This window comes from Pleurodeles waltl, chromosome 6 (assembly GCF_031143425.1).
Source record: "Pleurodeles waltl isolate 20211129_DDA chromosome 6, aPleWal1.hap1.20221129, whole genome shotgun sequence".
NCBI lineage: Eukaryota > Metazoa > Chordata > Amphibia > Caudata > Salamandridae > Pleurodeles > Pleurodeles waltl.
This window is the reverse complement of record NC_090445.1, coordinates 643,786,479-643,801,702: the sequence shown is the minus strand read 5'-3', so window position 1 is coordinate 643,801,702 and position 15,224 is coordinate 643,786,479. Positions and strand designations below refer to the sequence as shown.

General features: G+C 44.1%; 1 protein-coding gene across 2 annotated transcripts in view; it reads right to left on the bottom strand.

Moving 5' to 3' along the window:
• The window catches only part of RAB44 (RAB44, member RAS oncogene family), a 350,449-nt gene that overhangs the window by 232,243 nt on the left and 102,982 nt on the right, over positions 1–15,224 (bottom strand). The window lies entirely within an intron of this gene.

Sequence of the window (15,224 nt, the reverse complement as noted above, 5' to 3'; positions counted from 1 at the left end):
ATTAATTCAACATGGCCTCCCAGGTGAAGGCAGTTGGCTCCTCCTGCTTCCAAGTACTATGCATCTCAGAAAAATCTTCAAAAGGATCCCCAAGTGCACCAGGTGTATAATCACTCAAGCCTTAGTCACCAATAGACTAGACTATGGCAATGCAGTCTATGCAGTCATCCCCAGCCACTTCTACCACTAACTTCAGACCTTCAGACCATCCAAAACACCACAGAAAGCCTCATTCTGTAACTCTCACGGCACACTAACAGAGAACCCCAGTGCTTCCAATGCACAAGCATTGCCAATTTAAACTCCGCACACATGAAACCAAGGCACTGCCCTACATGGGCCTTCAGCTTACCTTACCTGGAGGCTTAGCCTTCTCCTACCTTACACCCAAAACTTGGAGCAAACTCTCTCAACACATAAGGGCACCCTCCTCTTTTCTGGAATTTCACATGAAGCTGAAGACCTGGCTTGTCAACTAACACTTGGCAGACAACCAACACACTTGCTGCTAGGATACCCTTCAGGTAATAAGTTGCGCTTTACAAATTCAAATAACATAAGATCACATCACATAACAATGGCAAGATTAAAGCTGGTAAATAAATAATGTTAGCAAACAGCAAGACTGGATGGGGCGTGCAGTTGTCATCTGCTACCATGTGTCTGTTGTGCACAGTGAAACAGCTCTATGTGTTTAGCCTTGCCCTCACATCTCCTAGATGGTCTAAGAATCAAAGACCATACTATCTAACATGTTGTATTGTCATTTACTGTGATTTCAGCGTCAGGTTACAGGTCTTCAGATGTAATTTATTGTGTAATTTATTGCGATGTCATTGTTATGCAAATTAGCATGTTTGAAATTTGAAAACTCCTACCTATTTTGGTTATTGAATGTTCTTGACTACATGATAGTCTCATAGTGGGTTGCCTCACGGTGCCGTGCGCTGTGCTATATATGAATACAGACTGTGCAGTGTCAGATCAAGAAGAGGAGGGATTTTAAAGGATACAGGGGAAACAAGGAAGTTTCACATTGAACATTGACATATTTACCTTTGTCACACACTGTGTCGTTTGCACTATTATCATGAATACGTGACTGTGAACCAGAAAGTAAATTCTATACAAAGAGAATTCAGGTGAACACGTATTTTTTCCCTAGCCCTTCTTAACCATTTTGATAACTTATTGTAATTTTTAAGGGACTAAAGTTCTCGCGGCCACTCAAGCTTTAGGATTTCCAGTGTTCATTCTTCCCTCCTGACCTACAGGTAAACAACAAAATCTGAAGTATTATTGAAGTATGCTGTCCGCAAGTTACTTGGCACTGTCAATGCTACATCGGAAGATTTCAATACCAGTTAGAGCCAAGAGCGTTCTAGGTAAATCAGTAGACATTTTAAGCCGATTTAACTATTAATTGAGTCTGTGAGGAGATGGGAGCAGGGAAGGGCATGGCAAAAAGTCTACATCTTCAGTCACCAGGCAGCTGTGTGCACACTTCAAATTGGAACTGAACTAGCCCTCTTGACTTCTGATAGCCGAAGACTGCTCTCAAAAGCTGGGTTGCTAACTGTTTTGTTAATGTACCATTAACAAATTTGGGCCCATATTTATAGGAAAATGACTGAGCGCGACACTGTGCAAAAATTGGCAACGCCGCACTCCGTCATTTTCACAACGCAGGGATGCACCATATTTAATTAAATACGGAGCACCTCTGTGTTGTCCCCTGCGGTGGCGCTAAATTTAGCTGCCAGCACCAACGAAAGCATCCTTGCACCATCGTGCATGGATGTCTGCATTGAGGGGTTGATTGTTTATGTGTGGGAAGGTGTCCCTTCCTGCACATAAACAATCAATAATGGCAATGCCAAAGCGTCATTTTCAAATGATTGTTTATGTGCAGGAAGGAACACCTTCCAGCACATAAACAATCATGTCTAGCATTTTGTTCTTTCTATTTGTGCTGCAGAATGCAGCACACATAGAAAAAGCAAAAATTGATGAGGAATAAAAGTATCCCGCCACGATGTGCCATGCTAACGCCACCCTTTGGGTGGCGTTATATTTTGGCGCTGCCTCAGGTTTACGAAAACTCGTAAATCTGAGGCAGCGTCAAAATTCTATGGGTGTTGCTGTGGCATGCCCACAGCAACAACCATAGCACACCTCTTAGACGCAAAGAGCTGCGTGTGAAGGGGTCGTATTTACAAGGTGGTGCGAAGCCACAAAAAGTGGATTAACGCCACCTTGTAAATACGGCGCAGGGTGTAGTGCTACCGGAGCGTCACAAAAAAGTGACGCTCTAGTGGCGCCAGGGGCTCATAAATATGCCCCTTGTGTCACAGCACAGTGGCCACCTGGAGAAAAAGGTACTGCATATAAGGGATTGTCACTGGTTTGGGGATAGTGTGAGTTAATTTAGAAGTCTTAGGGTCGAATGTCGGTTCACCAACATACCTGAAGAAGAAGAATCAACATGATGCCTTTTTGACTGACACAATGACATCAGGGTATTGATGTCTTTCCTTAGCGTGCACTCAACAGCTTATTTATTGCTGTTGAACAATTTATTGCTGTTGAAGAACAATAAGGGTAAAGAGAGTAAACTACTGAAAGTAAACAAGGCTCCTGGAGCCCTGTTCAATATCCATTCCTACCAGTACCCTGGTGAAACCAGGCATAGTGATGTGAATGCCAGATGTACTACTGTGCAAGGCAAGAGTTGTCATACATGTAGAGCAGGAAAGGAATGGAGGAATGAAAATTTGGATACAGACTATAGGTTCCAATAGACTTTAGAAGCAATACATTTACTGTAGATCACCTGCCTGGTGCATGAAGCCAGAAGCTTTATGACGATGGGAAAGATCTAGGCATAAAGATAGGTTGGTGTTTCTTAAAAGAACAGAAAGTGCTCTCTTATTCATTTGTTTCTCTTGATATATAGTAAGCTGTTATTTGAAAAAAGGTGAAGAATCATGAAAGCTTTGGGGTAGGTGATGGCATTTTTAGGGAGGGTTGGAAGTCTGAAGGAGACAATTTTGGTCTAAATATTGGTGATCTTGGTAGAGAAACCTAGCAGGGTTACCTTCAAGCTGCACTTCTGGTGAGTCATGGTGTTTTTTGGTTTCAGAGGTAACTGCTAGAGTTGATGTAGTTGTTGGAGGAAATGTGAGTTTATTCCAGTTTTTATAAGAAGGTTACAGCCTTTGCTAAGACAGTCTCTCACTTTTTGCATGAAAGGGGATTTCTTTACTCTTTCTTTATTGCCTATAGTTTATTGAAAGGCTTTGAAATCAGAGGGGGCATCATGGAGATCAGTTTCAGCAATCTTCCTACAGACTACAGCACACAAACTCATTATGAAAGTGCTTTAGCTATAACAATACTTTGTTTCCTGTTCTGCTGTTGCTATGATATACAGCACTTTGACACTTTAAGATATATATATATAAGTACAATTTCCTTCATCTACAAATACTGAACTGATATATATGCATGATTCAACTGCTCTAAGTACAAAGGACTATTGTGCCTGTTTTTCAAAATCTCTTTTACCTTCCCTCATCCATTTCGAGTTTTTCTCTGGCTTGCCCTCATCTGTTTGTGTTGGAAAGTGGATTATTGGTAAGAGTAGGTAAGTACCTACACTTAGCAATAGGCCACTATCCCCCACTAGGTTCAGTCAGGTCTTAACTTAGGAGACAAGTGTATAAAGCATTTAAAAATCACAAAACAGTAAATAAGTAAAACACAAAACACAATAAAAATCCAACACCAATTTATAAACATAGATTATATTTGTATCTTTAAAATTACACCAAAATGATTAAAATCAGATAAGGGGAACCAGAGATATGATTTTTTATAAAGATTTAGGAGGTCATTCCGACCCCGGCGGGCGGCGGGCACCGCCCGCCGGGCGGAAACCGCCCAAACACCGCCCCGCGGTCAGATGACCGCGGGGGGCATTCCGACTTTCCCGCTGGGCCGGCGGGCGATCTGCTAAAGATCGCCCACCGGGCCAGCGGGAAAGCCCCAGCAAAGATGAAGCCGGCTCTGAATGGAGCCTGCGGATTTGATGAGGTGCGACGGGTGCAGTGGCACCCGTCGCGATTTTCAGTGTCTGCCAAGCAGACACTGAAAATCTTGCTGGGGCCCTGTTAGGGGGCCCCTGCAATGCCCATGCCAGTGGCATGGGCAGTGCAGGGGCCCCCAGGGGCCCCACGACACCCGTTCCCGCCAGCCTCTTCCTGGTGGTGTAAACCGCCAGGAACAGGCTGGCGGGAAGGGGGTCGGAATCCCCATGGCGGCGCTGCTTGCAGCGCCGCCATGGAGGATTCCTTTGGCCAGGGGAAAACCGGCGGGAAACCGCCGGTTTCCCTTTTCTGACCGCGGCTTTACCGCCGCGGTCAGAATTGGCCAGGAAGCACCGCCAGCCTGTTGGCGGTGCTTCCGTGGTCGTTGGCCCTGGCGGTCAATGACCGCCAGGGTCAGAATGACCCCCTTAATGTTTTCTAGCGCACAGAAACTACAACCACCAATCTGGTCATCTGGTCGCACTCAACCAAGGCAATGTCAAAGTTTGAGGCCGACCGCAATGGATCCCTGCTCGGCTACTGCAAGTGGGAGGCCTCGGTCAAAAGTTTACCTTCGGATTTAAGCTTTTTCTTGAAGATTTTCTTCAGCGGGACGAAGTCACCAATCTGATTCGGTCACATGATCATATTGTATAACCCCTCATAAGTAATTACTTTGTTACATTGTATCCAGCCCTCTAGTGCTTTAAGTGAGGTGTCTATAAAGTCAACCCAAGACTGGGTATTGACCTTCTGGGTGTCCCTCAACTTCAATCTGTACTGCTCTGGGGTCAGACCAAACTTCTTGGTTGAACACCTCTTCATACTGGGATAGGAATTTTGCTTCCTCCCCTCCTAGGGTCAGGAGCCTATCCCTCCAAGATATGGGGACCAACTCCCATAGGAGTGACCCCCAATATTGGGGCTTAACCCTTCTCATCTGGAGACCCCTTTTAAAAGCCTCCAACCATTTGTCTATGTCATCCCCCCTACATAAGCAAGAACAACTGACTTGGGTAGTCTGGGGCAGAACCCCCCATCCATGGACACCTCAACTTCTCTGTCACTGCCACCATCTCTTTGTTCACTCTTGGCCCACTTATTCTTCTCTAGGGCCAACTTCTCTGCCACCAAAACTATGAGGGCTACCTGGGCCTTAGGTTCCCTCTCCCTGAGGTCCAGTTCTGATTCTTCTTGGTCTGATGCCACAGACCCTCCCCTCCCACTAGCTCTGGATGTGGCCCTAGCTGCTGAAATCACAGTTTGCAAATCATCCTCCTCCTCCTGGAGGTTGGAGAGGACATCTTTCCTCTCCCTTCCTACCTCTGAAGCTTTCTCTGCATCCATCAGCACTACCCAGGCTTCAAGGAAGTTGATGATCACAGTTTTCCTAAGGTTGTTAGCAGCAGGCAATCCCCTCTTTCTGCACAACACCCTAATTATATGAATTTTTAAAGAATTAATGTTTTCTAGCACATAGAAATTACAAGCCCCAATCTGGTCATCTGGTCGCACTCGACTGGGCAAAGTCAAAGTTTGAGGCCGACCGCGATGGAGCCCTGTTTGGCTACTGGAAGCTGGAGGCCTCGGTCAAAAGTATACCTTCGGACTTAGTCTTTATCTTGAAGACTTTCTTCAGCAAACGAAGACACCAATCTGATCAGACCTCCCTGGAACCCTCTTCGGATACATGTCACAGGAGACCTCGGTGAAGAATTCTACCTTCGGACTTAGATGATTTTTCAGAATGGAAATCTTCATCCGAGCTGAAGTTGAATTTGGATCTGACGTCCCTCAAGCTCTCCTCGGACACACTGCGTGGGAAGTCCTGGTCAACTTTTTACATTCGGACATTGTCACTTTTTTAAAGCTTTTTCTCTCCGACGTCGGACGACCCTCCACAGCACGCAGATTTTTAGTCAATGTTGTCAGATTGCCTTTCCAGGAGCCCCTAGAGAAATCCTGGAAGCCTGGGGCTCTGGAGCTTTTCAGCAGGACAAACTTGCAAGTCAGGCCAGGTCGTAGTCGACGTAAGTCGGCTTGACTCACAACGTCGTGTCGGTCCCTGAATGGAGCTTTTACCAAAAGTTCTCCAATCTTCTCCAAACTCCTGGATCACCCTGCAGAAGGTCTTTGTAGGTCCTTTAGGACTCCATACCTCACCCCAAGGTTCCAGAAGCTCTGAGTTGCTCCTTGAGGGTTAGGATTCCAACTTCCAGAATGCACTCTGGCATCAGAGTGCAGTGTTCAGGTGCAGGTCAGGGGTCCAGCAGGGCAGTCATTCTTCATCGGTCATTGTTCCTTGTAGGGAACTGAGGTATGGGTGCAGCTCTGCCAAATTTATCCTTGCTCCTGGGGTGGAAAGCAGAGAGGGGCAACTGTCCAATCACAGAAAGGCCACCACCCTCTTAGATGACCACTTCCAGGGAAGTGCGGCAAAAATAAATCCCAAGGAGCATCATTCCTTAAAAATGGCAGGAACTGAATTTTGGAGGTTAGGTCTGGCTGAGTCCACCCACTGGTTTGGCTCAAAATCCTTAACACACCCCTCTCATGCCCTTTCCTAATCTAATCAGGAGGGCACCTGGTTGTCTGGGTTTGCAGGAAATGGGGGAGGTCCTGGGCTGCTCCAAATGTTCTTCCCTCCTTTGAAGTCCAGTCTGGCTGCTCTCCCCATCCTGTTTTCCCCATCTGCTGAGGCTCGGATCTCTTCCCCCAGGCACATCCTTTGTCTTCAGCTCAGGAAACGTCACATCTCATCAAAGCAGCCTGGCACTACAGAGCTGAAGTTGGCAACTTTCAGGTAGAGTTGTAAAGCTCTTTCTTTGAACTAGTTATATAAAATTCAAAAGGTTTGATACCAAACTTGACATAACTCCTTTTGATACTTTATTAACTAAAATAAAACCTCCCCATTTTAGCCTACAGAGCCTATTTACTACAGTGAGGGAAAATCTAATTTGGGTATTTTACCTCACCAGGGTCTATAAAACAGTTTTTATAAGGTCCCTGCTTATAGTTATATAACAGTCAGCCCTAGGGACAAATAGGGCACACCTTAGGGGTGACTTATATGTCAAAATAAGATAGTTTAAGACTTTGTAAGTACTTTTAATTCCAAAGTCGAATTTGCATATAACTTTACTTTAAAAGCAGCCAGCAAGGCAGCCCTGCCTTTAAAATGACACTGGGCACCTCAGCAGTGCACCTCTAGGTGCACCACCTATGCTGGGGTCCCTAACCCTACATGTGCTACCATATACTAGGGACTTACAGGTAGATTGACATAGCCAATTATAATTAGCCCAATTTGAATACTCATTTTACACAGAGTGCAGGCCCTGGGACTAGTTAGCAGTACCCAGGGCACCATTAGAGTCAGGAAAACACCAGCAAAAAGTGAAAAATGGGGGCAAAAAGTTAGTGGGCTTCTGCAATAAGCCCAGTTTTCTCACAGTTTTTCATACATATCCGCAACCACTTGGACTATTTATCTTCCTCTGGTCTGTTTTTCATATATATCGATGACCACTCCGCCTGTTTTCAATAAATCTGATAACTATAATACGCCTCTCCTGACACATTAAATGGCCAATCTTATGACTTTGGGAAACTTGCATCACTTTTTAGGTGTTGCGGTATGTGTCTTTCAATAATACTTAATTTTTAATGTGTACACTAATATGCTTCTTTCCAAATTACAACAAGCACTGGCAAAGCCAATAGGTCTCACCCATTGGAGAGCTATTGGCTTTGCCATTGTCTTTTAACCAATTTGTACAGCAGTGGCATGGCATAGAGTAGAGTGGCATAGAGGAGAGGGGCGTAGAGGAAAGTGGAGTGGTGAGAATGGAGTAGAGTGAGGCAGAATGGAATGAAGTGGATAGAGTGGACTGTAGTGGCATGCTGTAGAGCGAAGTGGCACAGAGCAGAGTGGCGTAGAGTGGAGTGGTGTAGAAAGGAGTGGCATAAGGTGAAGTGATGCAGACTAGAGTGGAACAGAGTGTGGTGAAGTAAAGTAGACTGGCATAGAGTGGCGTAGAGTACTGTGGTGTGGAGTGGCATAGAGTGGAGCACAGTGGAGTAGAGTGGCATATAATGGAGTGGTATAGAATGCATTAGTGGGGCACTGTGTGGAGTGGAGTGAGGTTGCGTAGAGTAGAGTGGAGTAGAATAGAGTGGTGTTTAGTAGAGTGCTGCGGAATGGTGTGGATTAGAGTGGAGTGGCATTAAGTGGGTGGTGTAGACTAGATTAGGGTGATGTGGAGTGGTGTAGAGTGGAGTGGAGTGGCATAGAGCAGAGTGGGATGGCATAAAGTGGAGTGGCAGAGAGCAGAGTGGGGTGGCATAGAGTAGAATGGCATAGAGTAGAGTGGCATAGAGTGGGGTGGAGTAAAATGGCATAGGGTAGAGTGGCATGGAATAGAGGGGCATAGAGTAAAGTAGCGTGGAGTGGCGTAGAGTGATGGAGAGTGGCATCAAGAAGTGTAGGGTAGAGTGGCATAGAGTACAGTGAAGTAGAGTAGAGTGGTGTAGAGTAGAGTAGCATAGAGTGGAGTGGTGTAGCATGCTGTATTGTGGCATTGTGTGGAGTTGAGTGCAGTAGAGCAGAGTGGAGTGGTGTAGAGCCAAGTGACATTGAGTAGAGTGGTGTGAAGTGGAGTAGCATAGACCAGCGTGGCATAGAGTGGAGTGGTGTGGAGTGGCATAGAGTTTAGTGGAATAGAGTAGAGTGGCGTAGAGTAGACTGGCATAGAGGGGAGTGGCACAGAGTGGAGTGGAGTAGAGTGGCATGGAGTAGAGTGGCATGGCATATAGTAGAGCAGTGTAGATCGACCTAGAGTAGAGTGGAGTGGCCAAGAGTGGCACGGAATAGCGTAGAGTGAAATGATGTAGAGTAGAGTAGCATTGAGTAGAGTGCTGTACAGCAGAGTGGTGTAGAGTGGAGTAGCATAGAGTGGTGTGGAATTAAGTAGCGTAGGGTGCCATAGAGTGGCATTGTGTGGAGTGCAGTGGCATAGAGTGGAGTGGTGTAGAGGGGAGTAGAGTGGTGTTGAGTGGAGTACAGTAGTGTAGAGTGGAATTGAGTGGCACAGAGTGGAGAGAAGTGGTGTAGAGTAAAGTTACGTTGAGCAGAGTGGCACAGAGTTTGGTGGAGTAGAGAGGCACTGAGTGGAGTAGATTGGCACAGAGCAGTGTGGCATAGAGTAGGGTGGAGTTGAGCAGAGTGGTGTGCAGTAGAGTTGCATGGAGTGGAGTGGAGTGGCATAGAGTGGCTTGGAGTGGTATCGGATAGAGTGGAATGGTGTACAGCGGAGTGGCATACAGTGGAGTGATGTAGAGCAGAGTGCCACAGAGTCAGGTGGAGTACAGTGGTGTGAAATAGAGTGGCATGGAGTGGAATAGACTGGCATAGAGTAGTGTGACATAGAGTAAGGTGGAGTAGAGTGGCTTGGAGTGTGATGAGTAGAGTGGAGTGGCATAGAGTAGAGTGGTGTAGAATAAAGTGGCTAAGAGTACCACAAAGTGGTATTGAGTGGAGTGACATAGAGTAGAGTGACATGGCATAGAGTGGAGTGGAGTAGAGCAGAGTGGAGTGGAGTAGAGTGGCATTTCATGGAGTAGAGGGGTGTAAAGTGAATTGAGTGACATACAATAGAGAGGCATAGAGTAGAGGGGTATAGAGTGGAGTGACATAGAGTACCGCAGAGTGGCACTGTGTGGAGTGGAATAGAATGGAGTGGCATGGAACATAGTGGCATAGAGAAGAGTGAAGTAGCACAGAGTAGAGTGGAACACAGTAGTGGAAGAGTGGAGTAGAGTTGACGGAGTTGCATTGTGTGCCATAGAAGAAAGTGAATAGAGTGGTGTAGAGTGAAATGGAGTTGCATTGAGTGCCATAGAGTAAAGTGGAGTAGACTGGCATCGAGGGGATCGAGTAAAGTAGAGTGGCATGGAGTGGAGTGGTGTAGAGTGGTGCAGAGTAGAGTAGAGTGTCGTAGAGTGGAGTAGTGTAGAGTGGAGTAGCACAGAATGCTGTAGAGTGGCACTATGTGGAATGCAGTGGATTGAAGTGGTATGGAGTAATGTGGCATAGAGTGGAGTGGAGTGGCGTAGAATAGGGTGGAGCAGTGTGGCATAGGTTGGAGTACAATGGAAATAAGTGGCATTGAGTAGCCTAGAGTAAAGTGGCGTAGAGTGGTCTGGAGTGGAGTAGAGTGATGTGGAGTGAGGTAGAGTGGCATCAAGTAGATTGGAGTGGCATATAGTACAGTGGCTTAGAATACCATAAAGTGGCATTGAGTGGAGTGGCAAAGAGTAGAGTGGCATGGTATAGAGTGGAGTATCATAGAATAGAGTGATGTGGCATAGAGTAGAGTGGAGTGGTATGGTGTGGAGTGTCAGAAAGTGGAGTAGAGTGATGTAGAGTGGAGTAAAGTGGTGTGGTGTTGAGTAGAGTGGTGCAGAGTGAAGCGCAGTGGCATAGAATAGAGAGACACTGTGTGGAGTGGTGTGGATAGGAGTGGCATTGAGTAAAGTAACATAGAGTAGAGTGGAGTAGTATGGAATACAGTAGAGCAGAGCGGCATAAAGTGGAATAGAGTGGTGCAGGGTTGAACAGATTTGTGTTGAGTGCAGTAGATTAACGTGGTATAAAGTGGGATGGAGTAGAGTGGAGTGCCGTGGAGTAGAGTGGTGTAGAGTGGCACAGCGTAGAGTAGAGTGACATAGATCGGATTGGTGTAGAGTGCTGTAGAGTGGCACTGTGTGATGTGGAATAGGTTAGACTGGCTTAGAACAGAGTGGGAAACAATAGAGTATAGTGGCAGGCATAGAGTAGAGAGGCACAGAGTAGGCTGGAGTGGAGTAGAGTGGCTTGGAATGGCACAGAGTGGTGTGATGTAGAGAAGAGTGTTGTAGGGTGGAGTAGAATGGCATGGCATAGAGTGGCATAGAGTAGAGTAAAGTGAAGTGGAATACTGTAGAGTTATGTAGAGTGTAAATATATATATTGACAAGCCTTGTAGAATGGCTTTGTAAATAAATCTCGTCATTATTCAGCAATTGTTGGGAGTGCCGTTTTCCACAATTTATCTTGAGACATTTAAATGTGGGTCCTGCGCACATAATGGTGCACCAGCTCCGTTAGGCTAGCGTTGGAAGAACAGCAGGAGCAGTTGAAATATATATCGCCCAGTCACCGCAAAGCCCTGTAATACTATATATATATATATATATATATATATATATATATATATATATATATATATATATACACACATACACACACACACATGTTGCAAAAGCAGTACAGAAGCTCACTGAATGAGCGTCTTTATTGCTTTCGCTACGTTATTTAATAGCCGGTGTACTCCCCACCATGATTCATGAGTCTGCTTGGAACAGCTTGTGTGTGTATATATATATGTATATATTATTATTACAGGGCTTTGCGGTGACTGGGCTTGGCCTTGACTAGGAATTCCTTTGTTTTTCAGTGTAACTTTTACTATCAGGCAAACATATGCATATGATGTACCCTGAATCATACCCCTTTTCTGACAGTATTGCCTTGTTGAAAAGCTATAGAGATTGATGTTTTCATGATTTGGAAAGGTTGCATGACTGAATTGGGGAGATTCATAACCTGGCTAAATGGGAGATCTAATGTCATCCTGTTCACAGTTTCTGAGCATTACCATTAAGGTAGCTGATCATGAATTGTGTACAACTATATACCAGAGACCAACTGAACATAACACACTACTCAGGTATCCCCGCAATCACCCCAGGAGCCTACATGATAACTTGCCCTTTGAGCAGTTCCTGAGGGTAAAAAGGAACTGCAAGTTCAGGGATGACTACTTTAAGGAACTGGACATCCTAATCAACAAATGACTTGAGAGGGGTTATTCCAAAGGTCTACTCAAACGCACAATAAAGCTCACTTGGTACTTCCTGTGGGAACACTTACTGACATCAAACACACAAAAAGAAAGGGATATGAACAAAGTGGTATGTGTTACCGCTTTCTGTAACTTAATAATGCCATCAAAAAAGTCAGTCATAAGCACTAAACTTGGTAGCAGATGAGATGGAGACACAAGACAAGACACACAAGACAAGACAATTTTTCGTTTTCAAAAGGAGCAAAAATGTCAAGGACTATGTGGAAAAAGCATTAATGGCCAGTGCAGAGCAATCGCAACCTACGGACACATATAAGCCTACCACCAATAGTGGGACATTTTAAGTTTGAGGGCTGCAAAGCAAGTGATTTAACTGTAGAGGGAAATACATTCACACAAAACAAGAGATTTTCTATGACTGAGCAGTCAACTGTAACAGCACAAATGTAATCTAGGTCCTCAAGTGCTCTTGTGATCTGGCATATGTGGGCCCCAAATTAGACAAAAATAATCAAAGCCAAACCTAGCCCCAGGGGTGGGGACATGAATTCAGTATTAAATATACAGTAATGGAATGTGGGTGGATATATATTTTGGACACTGTACAGAATGAACTGAATGAGTTCGAAAAAATCAATAAGCAGGTGCCCCATTTTAGCAGGGGCTAACACGCCCACCTGCCATTGACTGGTTTTAGAACTCATCACATATTCTGCGGGCTAATCATATGGTATGGTCATAAATAAACAATAGGAGCTTTCTTTCATTTACTTGATTTGTAATTGGCAATGGATTTGATAAGTCAGAGATTTTTTGTTTATTTGTCAGATAATAACCTTAATACGTAATTATTATTTAATGATAACTGATGTACCGTGAGTGCTTATTATTTGCTTGGCCATAATCCTAAGAAGATAGTGTGTTGAATGATTTTTGAAACTCTTCATACCATATATGTTGAAATAATTTTTATTTTCAAAGCAATAATATATATTTTCAATGTGTTTTTCACAACACCAGCAGGAGATGTTCTGCCCGCTTCTGCACTGGCATTCAATGTGCTGATAATGAGATACACTGTAGCACTAATAGGCATGCATCTATCAGCAATCTTGGATTCTTTGTATCTGCTTCTGCTTTCATGTACATTGAATTATTTTTATTTTCAAAGTTACTGCGTGCACTGACTACTTGTTTTCACAGCAATATCAGGAGATGTTCCTCCCCAAATGTGTGCTGTCCATCTAAGCGCGGTTGATGAGGTAACTGTAGCATGCTTTCATCCGTTAGCCACCTTGGAGGAAGAAGATACTTTATATCTTCTTGCGCTAGCTTACATGTTTACATTTGATGTAAGCCATTCTACATGGCGGGGTTTGTAAGGCATGTGGTGAAATTCATGTGAGCTGACATGAGGCATTATCCCAAGTAAGACAAGAGGTATTTTCTCACATCTTGGTCCATTGTTCCTAAACATATTTTCTATTCATTTTGTAGTCATTTTACATGATCCAAAATATTTTGAACTGGGATGCACAGCTGCTGTTTCATATCGGGTTTGTGATTATATTTAGTGATAGTACATGTCACCCTTGATATAACACAGCAGCAGTGATGGTTCTTGTATATTTTTTTTTTAGGTCTATCTTCTGAGGGTTCTGTGTTTTCATGATTCAACAATATGTATTTAAATGATTCACAAACTGTTTTTCCCCATATCTGCATAGCACAGAGAAATTGTATCTGTCGAGCTATTTCAGTATTTTTTTTCGCACATTTAACTTTCAGTTAATTTAATTCTTTAAGATACCTGGTGGGGCATAGTTCTATCAGATGAACTCGAAGAGATATTGTTATGCACGGTGTACATAAGAAAAGTACTCTGGCTTACACATGGCTCATGCCAAGTTTCTGTTTGTTTATACCGTACAGGGTGTCTTTCATTGTGGTTTAGACCTGAGGAAGACCCCAATTGGATGTGATTAGTAACACGTATGAACTAGAGGTGTCGAAATGTCTACACTTTAGAAAATACAGCTTGTACTCTCTACATCCTGCTGGGAAAACTGGATGTCAGTGACCCAGCAAACATAGGGTGGGAGCAAGTGACAAGTAGCCAAGCTTTACAAATATTTGAAAAAGGACATTTTGAGAGAACTTTTTACAGTGCAGAAACATTTTATTCATCACCTTTTGCACAAGACCATCCTGTCCTAATTTATATATATTGCCACAGAAAAAGAATGTGAACATGTTGGCAAACATATCATATACACGTTTTGAATGAACCATGAGCCTCGTGTTGATCATTAACAAAGAATAATTTATGTGGAAAAGAGGAAAGTTAAGTTGCATTCACGTAAAAATTTCTAAAAAGATGTTGAAGGAATTCCAACAGAACCGTGTGTGGATACTCTGATTACCTGCCCAGGCTCTGAGGAACACAGGCTTTCCCAATTAGATATTACATTGATACCCATTAAGGCAGGGTGCATTATATTTAAAAGTTGGACATGGAAAGGTTTAATGTAAAACATGTCCCTACAGCAAGATGTCCCCAAAAGCTATTTTCACTGTAGCAGGGATAGCTATTCCAGAAGAAAGAAATGGGGGTTAGTATTAAAATTAATAATGTTATCGCTGCCTGGGAACGAGTTAAAACATTCATTCTTGTACTTATATTAAACATATTTATTACAAACCCAATTTGTTGGGAAAGTCGGATTTGCACTCAATATTTTGCAAAAGGTACTTTTAAAAAGACACCTTTTCTTGCTCAAAGCCACTAGGATCCCATTTTCAGGAGCTCCCATAAGCGTTTACCGGTGTCCGGGGGAGGCCTTGTTTTAACTACACATCCCATCTTGCCTGCTGCAGGTATGGCTGCAAGGACTACGAGCTTCCAACTGTTACTCTGGAGCTGAATAGCACCTTGATGAGGTGTGAACTTGGTCCCAGAGCTGAGACAAAGGCCTTTCACTGTTGAAGACACTGACCTTCCCCTGACAGGATTGCCCTGGGGCTCAAGTCCTTTGCATATCTTTAAAGGATGCCTACCCTATCATTGGCAAATGTAGGTCAAACCTGGGTCTGGCTCTCTTTTGTCTTCTTAGACAGGCTGGCTTGAAACCCGGTGTGAGGGTGAGCTGCCTCAGAACTGGTTTTGAGTGACCTGAGGACATCTTTGTACATTTGCATAGCCACACCTCTTGGTGGGCACAGGGAG